This window comes from Macaca nemestrina, chromosome 2 (genome assembly GCF_043159975.1).
Source record: "Macaca nemestrina isolate mMacNem1 chromosome 2, mMacNem.hap1, whole genome shotgun sequence".
In the NCBI taxonomy this organism is placed as follows: domain Eukaryota; kingdom Metazoa; phylum Chordata; class Mammalia; order Primates; family Cercopithecidae; genus Macaca; species Macaca nemestrina.
The window spans coordinates 93,213,718-93,226,755 of record NC_092126.1 but is presented as its reverse complement, the minus strand read 5'-3'; the positions used below and the strand labels follow the sequence as shown (position 1 = coordinate 93,226,755).

At 37.2% G+C, this 13,038-nt stretch overlaps 1 long non-coding RNA gene across 1 annotated transcript in view; it reads left to right on the top strand.

Moving 5' to 3' along the window:
* The window catches only part of LOC105480079 (uncharacterized), a 363,272-nt gene that overhangs the window by 332,507 nt on the left and 17,727 nt on the right, over positions 1-13,038 (top strand). Inside the window, exon 3 of the long non-coding RNA XR_011619923.1 lies at positions 12,605-12,729. This is a non-coding gene — a long non-coding RNA (uncharacterized lncRNA). The remainder of the gene's footprint in view (positions 1-12,604; positions 12,730-13,038) is intronic.

Sequence of the window (13,038 nt, the reverse complement as noted above, 5' to 3'; positions counted from 1 at the left end):
CTCAAGACAAGTATTATTATTTAATGAAAAATAAGTAAATGGATTTTGCTTTTCAAATTAAGAAAATTAACTTGAGATGATATGGCTTTTGACAGCAATAACACTTGTGAGCCAAGCCGTCTAATTTGGAATGCAGGAACACTCAACTATGTAGGATTTAATTGATTCTGGAAAAACAGTGCATTGTTTTGAAACACTGTGTTATCTTAATGTATCTAATTTCATTAATAGTTTTAAGGAAAATATCGGACTCTTCATCCAGTTTGACCTCCCTAGTCAAATGCTCTGTGATCTCTGACATGTCACTTAACATCTCTAGAGTTTAATTTTATTTGAAAATCACTTGGAGTAGTTAATATCTAAAATCCTTCCTAGTCCCAAAATCCATACTATTTCACAAGTGTTACAACTTTATGTTATTTTTATTTCTTGTAGAGATCAAGGGTTGCAGGTGAAGGGAGTCTAGCTATGTGGCACAGGCTGGTCTTGAACCCCTGGCCTCAAATGATCCTCCCTCCTTGGCTTCCCAAAGTGCTGGGATTACAGGTGTGAGCCACCATGCTTGACCCCATTATAATTTTTAAAACAGTTTTTATATATTTTTTCTTTTATTAAAATAATAAATGCTTGGTTGGAATTAATTTACCCAGAATCAAGCAAATGACAGCCCAGTGATAGTATTTATAAAATGAAGTTGTCAAAATGAAAGAACGACTTTTTGGAAAAAGAGTATTAAAGTGTAATTGACTTTGAAATAACCTGGCTAGGCATGACTCACAAATTCTACCTAAAGCAACATTCTTTAAACTGTTTGCTTAGCATGTAAATTAAAATCATCATTAAAAGACCAGTGGCCATGTGGCGGCTCTGTGATTAATGATTTCCACAGCCAAAGTAGGAGCTCTCAGTTAATTAGCGTGCCTGATCTTTTGCTCCTTGTGCTTTCTGGGATAGAGCTGGGTGCAGAGGTGCTTCCCTGGGGGACGGGAAGGAATCCTCAGTGGTAGGCACCAAACTCTTTAGCTAACCTCAGTGATGTGATCTTATCCACCTCCTCACTTCATCCTTTTTAGCTGAAGGAAGGTCATTCCTTGAAAGAGAAGGTGATAATGGCCCCAATAAGAGAAGCAGAGTTATTATATCATCATACTCTATCCCTGATGAAAATCAAAGTAATAAATTACTTAGTAAAAATTAAGCAAGAAAACATACTTAGCAAGAATTAAGAAAAAAGTAAAGCAAATTTCAAACTAGTTTTCATTTAAAAGGATGAAGTCCATATTCTTTTTTTTGAACATTTGCCTCTCTGCTTTTGCTTCTTTGTTCCTATCTTTATGGTAGATGCCTAAGTATGGTGGAAATAACCATCTCACCATTGCACAATATATCCGTGTAACAAACCTGCACATGTACTCCCTGAATCTATACTAAAAAAATTTTTACATTTAAAAATTTTTTAAATATACAAAAGGTAATCTCTTGGCTTTCTTATTAACTTGTTTTGTAATCTTGGCAAGTGAGTACCTCTCTGAAATTCAGTTTCTTCGCAGGCAAAAAACATTTCTAGCTTTAAAATTTCTTCAACTCAGTGACTCCATAACTCCTTTTATCTTACTGGCAAAAAAAAAAGTGAAAAAGAATATTCATGAAGTCTCAAGGTCCAGGCAGCTGTAGGTCAGAAATTGGTAAGGCAAAGATTTAAGAAGACAAAGCAGAGAGGATTGGGGAATGGAAGCCTCAGTCACGTTTTCTGTAGCCAGGTCAGCAAGACCTGGAGGCACTGGTAATATCGGAGCTCTTTACACTTTCACCAGACCACTGTTGTTTCTATCTTAAGCACTTGGATTATTCAAAAATTCAGTTCTGAAAATGTTAACCTAGACTCATGATTCCAATCATCTCTTCCATTTCTACTCTTGGATTGCCAAGCTCTCATGACAAAAATCATGTAAAATTTGTGAAAAAATCTGTGGTTTTTAACCCTTCAGCAACTACCTTAAATGCTATGACACCTTTTCTCTCTCACCTCTTTCCCTGAGCAGATAACCTCCCCTTAACCTCATGGAAAACAATAGAGATTTTTTTTACCAGGACCTCTTCAATGTTTTCCTTTCTGTTAACTAATTTCTCCCAGCATTTAATAAGGTTGTTTTACCTTCTTAGAAAGTAATCTTACATTCTCTTGGGATTACTTCACTATTCATTTCCCTTTCCTTTCATAGCCAAGCTCCTAAGAAAGAATGTTTTGCTCTTTCTTCTTCATCTTCTACTTCTCAATCACTTTCTGTCTAGGTTTGGGTTTCCTCAGAAGCAGACTGGGCAAAAGGCTCAAGTCCAAGTAGCTCATTTCAATGATGATCCCGGGAAACACCTTAGGAGTAGAAAAAACTAAGGAAAGAGAGCACCAATACAGGGTATGCAATCAAACAATCACCATTATGCTGATAATTCTCAGATCTTTTCCTCCAGGGCACATTCCAAGTTCTAAGTCTATGTTTATAAATCCATCAAATGTCCCTAAGTGAATGTCTATTCAACTCAAACCCAACATCTCCAATATTGTTATCGTGGATTCAAGGCCTGGCTTCTGTAATTCCTACATATGTGACATTGAGCAAGTTATTTAACCTCTGCAAGCCCTAGTTTATGCCTCTATAAAAACAGGGATAATATTAGTCTTCTCCATATATGTCTGAGGGTAAATGAGGCTGTTTGTATTAAGCAGTAAGCAGAGTGCCTAGTACATAAGAAGTGATAGATAATTATTAACTGCCAATATTAATGTAATAATGACTTTTTCCACAAACCAATTTCTTCTCATACATTCCCCATCTTTGTTAATGCCATTGCCATCTGCCCACTTACGTCAGACATTTTCAAATCATTTCAGAATCTTTCTTTCTCAACATCAGGTACCATATTCTGCCAATTCCATCTCCCACATATTTCTTAATTTTGTCATTCTTTTCTTCATTTTTTTTCCTCTGTCTCAATGCCAGCCCTCATCACCTCCTGCTTAAATTAGAATTCCATAGGGTATTCTCCATGTCTACAGTGCTGAGCATAGTGTATGACACAAAATAATTACTTAATGTTTGAATGAATGAATATCGTCAAATCACCTCTGTTAAAACAAATGGTACCAAAATCCATCTCTGCCTAGGAATCTTCCTTGATTCCACTTTTTCTTCCACAGCACACATTTAATGCACGACTAACTCTATAACTTCTACCTTCAAAATATAGTCAGAGTGTAAGTATTTCTCAGCACCTCCCCTAGTAAAGTTCCTAGTCCAAGAACAGATTCTTACCTGTCCACTCAGACTTTTGTCCTCTGCCTTTCGATGTATCTACTACATGGTAACTGGGGCAATCAGAGTATAAATAAGATCTTACCATACCTTGCTTAATACCTTCTTGTGACTTCTCGATATCATCTACAAGAACTCTGAAGCCCCCTATTGACTTTTCTCACCTTCTCACTTTCCACTACTCATTTTGCTTTGGCCACAATGGCCTTTGTGCTGTGCCTGGAACTCACCAAACCTGCTTTTGCAATTGCTGTTTTCCTGCTTGGAGCATGCCGCCCCTGAGTCTTCACACAGCTACATCCTCAGCAACACCCCACACTTGTTTCATTATCTCATTTATATCTTTACATCTTATTGTCTATCTCCCTAACCCCACTCCTCAAACATAAGCTACTTGAAGCAAAATTTATGTCTCATTTATCACTGTCTCCCATAACCCAGAACAGTGCCTAGCACATAGTGGGAGCTCAATAAGTAAATATGAAATACTAACTTTTTTCCAAACTAGATTCGTTTAGGACACTAAATGAGGTAAAAAGAGATTAAAATATATTAATAAGAACATAAACAACAATAAGACCCCAAATGCATATAGATAAGAGTGAAAAGTAAATTTGGAAAATTGGAAATAGCTAATTTGATAAAATTTTGTGTTTCTTTTGGGAAAAATGTCTTAATCATCATGAAAATGTGAGAAGGAAAAGGTACGAAAATGCTTTAATCTAGAGCAATATATGTAAACTGCTATGTGAGTGCTATGACAATAAGTTCTGCCACAATTCTAAGAAGGAAGAAGTCTTGTATGGACAGACTGAACTGAGAAGTATAAGATTTTTAAACTACAATAATATTAACATCTTCCTAAAAGAGCATATTCAAAATTCTGACTTTTTAATGGGCTGAGTTGAAGTGTGTGTGTGTGTGTGTGTGTGTGTGTGTGTGTGTGTGTGTTTGTGTGTGTGTGTTTAGGGGGCAATGAGCTTCTGGTTTAGGGGCCTCAGGCTGCTCATCAGATTGTAGGTGGCACAGCCTCTTGCCACAGCCTTCCCATTCCACTTAACCTGGAAACTCTGAGCTAGTTTCTCAGGGTCTCTTGATTTCCCTTGAGAGTCTGCATACCAAAAGCAGATCTTATGGTAAACTTGAGCTGAGAAACAAATTGATCTGAGAATGCTTCCATGATTCCCATTACCAGAAAAGCCTGCTTCTCTTAATTATAGCACAGATTTTCAGAGTGTTATTTCAAGAAAAAAAAAGATTATTGTTTTTAAGGAAGTGGTAGGAGAAGGAGTGTATCACAATTCGGTGCTGTCATGATTAAGCAAGAGCCTCAGCAATCCACATAGTGAGGTATTTTAATAAACCACTTCTGGAGCTCTACTTAGGTCAATGATGACAAAGTGAGATACATGAAGCCACTTTCCAGGGAAAGAGCTCATGTTTATACAGCTTAGGCAAACTTAAGAAAATAAATCCAGATAATTGTCAATAGTAGCACAACGTTTGAGAAATGGTGTCATTCTCATTCCCCTGAACTGGACAATGACAAATCAGAGCACTTAGAAAAATTAATGCTGGTGATTTCTTCCCCAAAAATATTGGTAAATAGAAATTTTCTATTTGTTTTAGGTTTTAGAATTGATGTTAAAAGTGTATAAAGCCATTGACTATTGTGACAGAAATTGCTAGCTGATGACACCAAATCTTTTCTTTCTGTACACCGAGGTAAACTATATTTTCCAGCCTCCTTTGTAGTTAGATGTGCCATGTGACAAATTTGCCAATAGAATGAGAGTGAAGGTGAACCAGTCCCTTTATAATTAATTTATGAAGCCTCCCTTGGGTAATTTTCATTGTCCCTTTCCCTTCTGGCTTGATGCAAATGAGCATAGTGCACTTGAAAGCAACATGATGAAACTGTTAGAGCCACAGGATACAAGACCCTAGGTCTTTGAATTATTTGGTGGCAAGTCACTTGTCAATCAGGATTTTACACAAGTGAAAAGTAAATTGTCATGTCCAGCCTCTGAGATGTGGGAATTTATCTCTTATATTAGTTAGCATTACTTTAACAAATGCAGCTGGTTAAATTTGCTGCCTAGAAATTAAAGGCCCTACTGGTTCCATCAAAAGTTTAAAAGTGCTGAGAATTTTTAAAAGTATCTTAAATCTCTTAATCATATATATTTTTCACTCTACATGTACCTTTCTAACAATAATTACCAATTAGGAAAATTGTGTTTCTACTGGTATTATGTATTATGTAACTTCCCAGAAAGCACAGAGCTTTCTGACTAAACTTTTTCTAAGTCATATGAATTTATGCACTGATGACTTTTTAGACCAATTAACAATAAAAGTCAAATACATAGTTCAAAACTGTGGGCATATATTATAAAGGAAATAAAGATAAGGTAAATTCATTATGTTAATTTTAAGGTTTATGGTCATTGTCCCCAAGTGGCGTGCCAAAATAAACACCTCTCAAAGAAATGCTTCTAAAATCAGGTCACAGATAATCACTATCAAGCAGCTGGTAAAAAGATGGATTTTTTTTTTTTAAAGACACATGGTTAGTCCTCCATATAGTGAAAATATATATTGGTATCCTTTCATAACTCTATGGATTGATGTCTTTAGGTACCCACTAATTAAAGGAAGATAATACATCAAAAAGGACTTCTATCCAGAGATACAATCATGGGCTATGGTACAACCCTCAAATAAAAAGCTTTTATTCTTCAGTCCTATAATTTTCTTTTTTAAACTGGAAACACTTTTGTTCCTGATTTCTAAACAAGATTCTCTTCTTAAGGAGTTAATCAATCATACTTCTAAAACTGTACTGTGCAGATGAGAAAACAAATTGTTCTCTGGTTTACAAAATGAAGGTTATGGAAATAAATTTCAAGATGTTGACTCATGCATGCAGTTGTATCACTCTATCAGTGCTCAATTTGTGTATGTGAATGTTTATGAACCCCTGGAGGTTTGCAAGTAACATAAATGAGAATTATTGGTAAAGAAAGGCAGAGAAGGTCTTTTTAGCCAAAGTTTGAAGAAGGACTACACTCCCAAATGTGGTAAACTACTTTCTTTGGGACAGGGATTATAAAATTCAGTTCAAAATATTTCTATAACCACTCTCCTAGTGTAGACACCAGCAGATTCATTGTTATGTGTGCTTTCTCTCTGAATTAATCCAGTCACACATATGCCAACACAGCACTGCTTCTTTAAGTATTCTTAACCTTTACAAAATGGAGCTGGACATTTGAGAACCCTCAGTAATAAATTGCTGGTTGACACTGGAGTTCCCAGATTCCTCTGGGTGCAAATCCACTTTTGCTTGAAATCCCTTCACCGTATCTCATCCAAGTAGTGCTTTTCTTCCTTTGCCCTGCTTTCTTCCTTCTCTCCTAGTCCTACCACCACCTCCACCCAAAACTCACACTAAAAATGTAGTCTTTGCCATGGTGTCCTATCCAGTTCTACCATTTCATTCTCTCCTCATGCCGTTTTCTCAGTCAAAGCTTACCTGGTGAAAGGAGCATTGGACAGGAGTCAGGTGGCTTCAAAATTTGGTCCCTTAGAAGCAGGTAACCCAAATTATCTTGAATTTGAATTTTTAAAAATGTATAAAATAGATATAATTAAACCTTTATCAGAAGACTAGATATAGAAATAAATAATTTCTGCAAAAGCACCTAGTAGAATTCCTGGCACTTAGTAGGCACTAACTAATTAGTATTTTAGTTTTTGCTGCATATAAATCAACCCCAAACTTAGTAGCTTAAAACAATGATCACTTATTATTTTTCATGGTTTCTGTGGATCAAGAAGTTCAGAAGGGCTCAGTTGGGCCATTCTTGCTTAGAATTTCTCATTCACTCGCAGTCAGATGTCAGCTGGGGCTGTGGTCATCTGAAGAAAGTGGCGATTCACTTCCAAGGTGGCTCACTTGTACAGCAGCAGGTTGGTTCCGATTGCTGGCTGGTGAGCCTTCGTTTCTATGAAGTCTTTTCCACAGAATTGCTTGAGTATATTTGTGGCGTGGTGGCTAGCTTCTTCTGGAATGAGCAATTTAAGACAAGGTGAAAATTAGTCACACACTACCATTTCAACCATATTCTATTGGTCACATAAAGACAGCCCTGGCTGGGCGCGGTGGCTCACGCCTGTAATCCCAGCACTTTGGGAGGCCGAGGCGGGTGTATCACTTGAGGTCAGGAGATTGAGACCAGCCGGGCCAACATGGTGAAACCTCATCTCTACTAAAAATACAAAAATTAGCTGGGTGTGGTGGCAGGCGCCTGTAATCCCAGCTACTCCACAGGCTGAGGCAGGAGAATCGCTTGAACCCAGGAGGTGGAGGTTGCAGTGAGCCGAAATCACGCCTCCGCACTCCAGCCTGGTGACAGAGTGAGACTCTGTCTAAAACAAACAAACAAAAAAGCAAAAGACAGCCCTGATTTGATGTGGGAGAGGGTCTACATAAGACAATGAATACAAAGGAATGTCAATTATTGGAGACCACCTTGGAGTTGGGTACAATAGTTAGACATTTATTTTCTTAGAGAAAACACTGACCACCTTCACCGTAGTTAACCAACTGACCTGTTTTTCAATTTCACCTTGATGTATTCCTTTTTAGGCTAGTCAAGCCCAACCTGCCTCACTTTACCTTTCTTGCTCTCTCTCTTCATCTTTCTCCATGTTTCTCTCTCTTTCTCTCACACACACACAAACACACACACAAACACACACACACACTGACACACACAGGACTAGAATCAACATCTAAATTTTGCAAACAATATTTCTCAAATTAAAATAATCTTTTTAAAATAAGCTTTTTAATTTTAGAGTAGTTTTGTATTTACAGAAAAATTGTGAAGATAATGCAGAAAGTTTGCATAGTCCCCACACCCACTTTCCTCTATTATTTTAGGCAATGCCTTGAAAGATAGAAAGGGTGTCAATAGGTCAAGATTGAACAATGCAAGCAAAAACTCTACGGCAAGGAATTAATCTCCTTTCATACCTTGTAGGTGACAAAATCCAGCATTTGGAAAGAGATGCAGAATGCTATAAGCTAGAGAACTAAATTAGTCAGATGAAGTTGCTGTCTGTCTTATTATGACTGTAAAAAGAAATACTTGTTATTATTGGAGAAATAATTTTTAGAAAGTAATAAAACAAGATAGAAAGGTAACCAATTTGGCAACCTCACAATCCAAAGGAACCAAGATTGAATGACTTGTTTTCTAATACAATATAGGTACAGTTGAATTATATGATCTTTATAATCCTTTTTAGGCTTCTGCAACATGATTAAATAGGAAAACAGTGAATGTAAAATTTAAATAAAAAATGATTTGGCTGAATAGTGATTTTGCTTCTGTGAACCAGTACTTCTTCTCCTAGAGATAATTATTAAATGGAAGGAGACTCCATTTTTTGGAGTAGCGAAGGAGTTTTGTCTCACTAAAAGCTATAAAGCAAGATGTTTGTAAATGATCTGCAGTATATACAGTCAGATTGCATTTTATTCCATAGAGAGAACAGGAAAGTTATTATTGCCCATTTACAGGTTAGCAAACTGAGGCTGGAAGGAACACTCTCCAGACTAGGCCAAGACCACAGACTGAGTAGATTTTAGAAGTTTGGTTAACTAGACCAAAGGATTACAGCCCATGAAAGATTCCAGAACAGAGATTTGTAGGTAAAATTAAGTGTATTATCTGGAAGGTCTGTTCCATGTTGTGTAACCCAAGTCCCGAAGAAGGAAAGTTGCTGTTTCAAGGTATTTTCCTTCTCTCTCTTTCTCTCTCTGTCTCTGACACACACAAACACCCACACATGCACATACAATCTCTGAATTCACTCAAACTTAATACTTTTTTGTGCTTTGAAAATTTTAAACAGCAGTGAGAAAGGGAAAAATCTGACAATATCCCTCAATAGCTTCACTAAGTCTTCCTGCCCCCAGGCCCACCCCAAGGTCCTCCAATCTATCATTCTTAGTGACTCCAGGTTACTGCTCCCTGTGCCAAACAAAAACAAAAACAAACAAACAAACAGAAACACTGCACTTCTGCACATGTCAACCCCATGCCTACCTAACTCCAAAATGCACAACTAAACATGTTATCTTTATCCCTTCATAAAAACATTTGGTGATTTCCTGCAGGATCAAGTCAAACTCCTTAGCTCCACATATGCATCATTTAAACATCGGGTCCTAACGTTCCATTGTAGCCAAATTTCTCATCAGTTTCCTCATAAATACTACACTCTTGGGGCACTAATATGACATGTTGGAGGGTGATGGGGCTGGTATTCAGATGCATACAGAAAATTTTCTCATGCCTGGAACTATCATTATTCTTGTCACAACAACGACTGCTTTATTTTTTCAGTGCCTACTCGATGACAAGCATTGCACTAGGACTTAACATGTAATATTTCAGTTAAAGCTTATAACAAGCCTTCTTCCAAGTAATTATCCCCAATTTCCTTTGAGATTACAGAATTAAAGATTAATTTCTACTCAAGGACCTACAGCTAATGCAAGGGTGGATTCGCTCAGATCTGTCTGCCTCTAAAGCCTATTTTCTTTCTCCTATGTTAGTAGAGTGCTACAAAGAGCTATGACTTTGGAGGCACGTGGGACTGGGTTGCAATCTCAGCCCTGCCATTTACAGACACAATAACTTTATGCAGACTGATTACTGTCTCCAAATCCCAGTTTCCTCATTTGCAAAAATTAAGATACAAGAAAGTACCTACCTTTTAAACTTTTTGTGTGAATCAAAGGAGAAAACAGATGTAAAGCGTTTAGTTGCTGGTATTATTGAATCTCATCACTTCTACTTAAAAATCTCTTATTTCTCAAGATCCAGTGCACATGCCACTTCTTAAATTGACACTTTATCCAATTCTGCCAGATGGAATTTTTTTCTCCTGTGTTCCCGTGTTACTTTAGTATTATTTAGTCTTATTTGTTCCCCATTGGTCAAGAGGTTCTGGAAGGCATGTGTTTTGCTATGTTGGCCTAAGTTCCCCACAAAGCAAACTCTATGCCAAAGATTTGAGTAAAGCAGTCTTGAGAGGTGCAACAAACATTGGTAGATAAGGGAGGAAACAAATAGAGAGGGAAAGCAGCCCTGAAGAGATTGGTTATTAAGTCAACTATTGTACTGGGTAACTGATCATTATTATCCCACAGTCAGACTCTGGAAAACCGAGAACTCAGAATTACCCTAGCCTAGAAGGTGGGATTCTGGGTATTTATATTTGTACACTGATTAGTCTGGGATTATGGGCCACCCGTATACCTGTACAGACACTTCTGGCTTACATAGTGGGTTCTGGAAGCCTGAGGTAAGCCCTGCAACAAAGATGAAGGTACTGCCTTTGAAAGTTAGGCTGGTTTATGGCGAGGGGACCCAAGATAATAGGGTGGAACAGTGGCAATGTCTGCTGTGTGTGTCTCATTCTTCTGTATCATCATCTACACATTCACACACCTGCTCTTGCTCTTTATTAATTTTTACCTGGACTTTTCTTGTAGAATGTCCAGTATACGGTGTACAACCAATAAATGATTAAAGAAGAAAGGGAAGAATAGAGAAGAGAAAGAAAGAAAAAGGAAGAAAAAGGAGTGAAAAGGGGGAGAAAGAAAAGGAAGAGAAATGCATGGAAAGTAGGGGAAGAGAAAGGAAAAGATGAGAAAGGAAGAGAGGAAGGAGGAAAGAAGGGAGGGTAGGAAAAGGGAAGAATGGCACCTGTGTTGTGATTTGAAACAGAGAAGTCTCCCTTTTGCCTTTCAAGGTAGCAATAAATGAAATGTATACAGATGCTAAAGAAATAAAGAATTCCTAGGATGGCATATATATGGCTGTCTAAATGTCAATTCAAGATATTTAATATAAGAACAAATTAAAGAATCAGAGTTATAGTCTCTTATTTTTTCCTTGCCTGATCGAAAACCAAAAAAGTTACTATAAGACTGGTAATAAGTCATGACCCTTGGCATATATAATTTGAAAAAAGAATCTAAGAAAGGCAAGTAAGGATTTTCTTCTTGCCATATGGGGTAATAAGTTTTATAATGAAAGCAATTGCAAGTTACATAAACAATTGTATGCACAGCTATTTTGAGGGATGTCAAGTTGCAGGATGTAGTCTTGCCTATGAGGACCTCAAATGGAATATAGATGAAGGCTATATGTACTGAGAAGGTCAAGGTCCTATGTCGCCAGGAATGGAAGACGGTAAAATTCCTAAGGAACATAGCTGTAAAGGACCCCATGAGACAAATGCTAAAATATTTGAAGAAGGTAGGACATTGTTCTGGAGGTTAGCTGTGCATGGGATTGGTGTTGAAAGCAAGGGACTTGCTATCCTGGTTTTAGGAATTTTGAAAAATGGCATAAGGAATGGCCTCCAGAGGAGAAAATTGTCAGGGAAATGGAATTAGTGGTGATCTCTTGGTCACCACTTTATTTAGTGAAGAAGATAAAAAGAATCAATCAAATAATGTTATCTGGCAATTGGGAAGGGATTTCAATGACAAGGGAGAGCAGAGGATCATGGAAGAGATGATAGGGGAGCACTAGAACTAAGCTATAAACAAATGAGAAGAAAATACTGTAGCAAGTAGTAGTTTGAAATCAGACAGTCCTGGGTTTGAATTCTGACTCTGCTACTCTGCTGCAGGCATTGATCAAATTTTAGAAGATTTTTTTAAAGAAAAATAATGCAAAATATAAAACTAAAATTAGGACCAAATATAAATTTGTGTTTAAAAAAATAAAGTAAAATGAAATTTAAAAGAAATATAAAAGCTAACAAACACCCAAAATATCTCAATATTCAGAAAAATAGCAATATTTTTATTGACTAATTGCTTGACAGTTATATATACTGTATAACTTGTATAATGCATTCTTTTCTACATTTTTTGCCAGCAAATCCTTAAGTCATCTCTTCATATGACAATATCATTTGCAATATCATTTTCTATTGTAAGAATACAAAGATGATTCAGTCCCTCCTCTAACATAGTTGGTATAATCTTTTTAAATGACTGTTCAGAAAAGTGTCTTTTGGTTCTATAGGTCATTATTGGTAATGATTTTTAGAATTGTTGCGGAATTTGGAAAAACCTGTGTTAAACCCCTTCCACATGTGAACAGTAAGATTTGGAAGGAGCATTTTCCATAGACTAGTTTTTGACGCCACACACTTTAAACTTTGTCTTTCCTCTGTTACCTGGATACTCCCAGTGCTGGCTTTGCAGGTCAGATCCATTTTGTGATCCAACTTCTGGACCTGCATCCATGTCATGATGCCAGATGAGCTGACACAGTGAATTTCTACACTGGAGTGGCTAGTGATGACTTAACCAAATGTAAGTATGCCACTAAACCCCAACTAAATGTATCCTCAATTCAACTAGCCATTAGTCATCTCCCCAAAATGTCCATGACCAACCACTCCAATGCTATGAGGGGGAGTGTGATGGTGAGGAAGTTGGAATGAAAAGAGAAAACAGCCTTCACTGATTTCTGTTAAAATATCTAGCTTTTGCAAATTTAGTTCAGACATATTACCACGTGAATGTAATGCTAGGGCTTCTTGCAGGGCCTTAGAAGGGACTCCTGCAAGCAAAGGAACTAGAGCCTAAGCTCCATTAACTTTACAGTAAGTCTACTGCTGA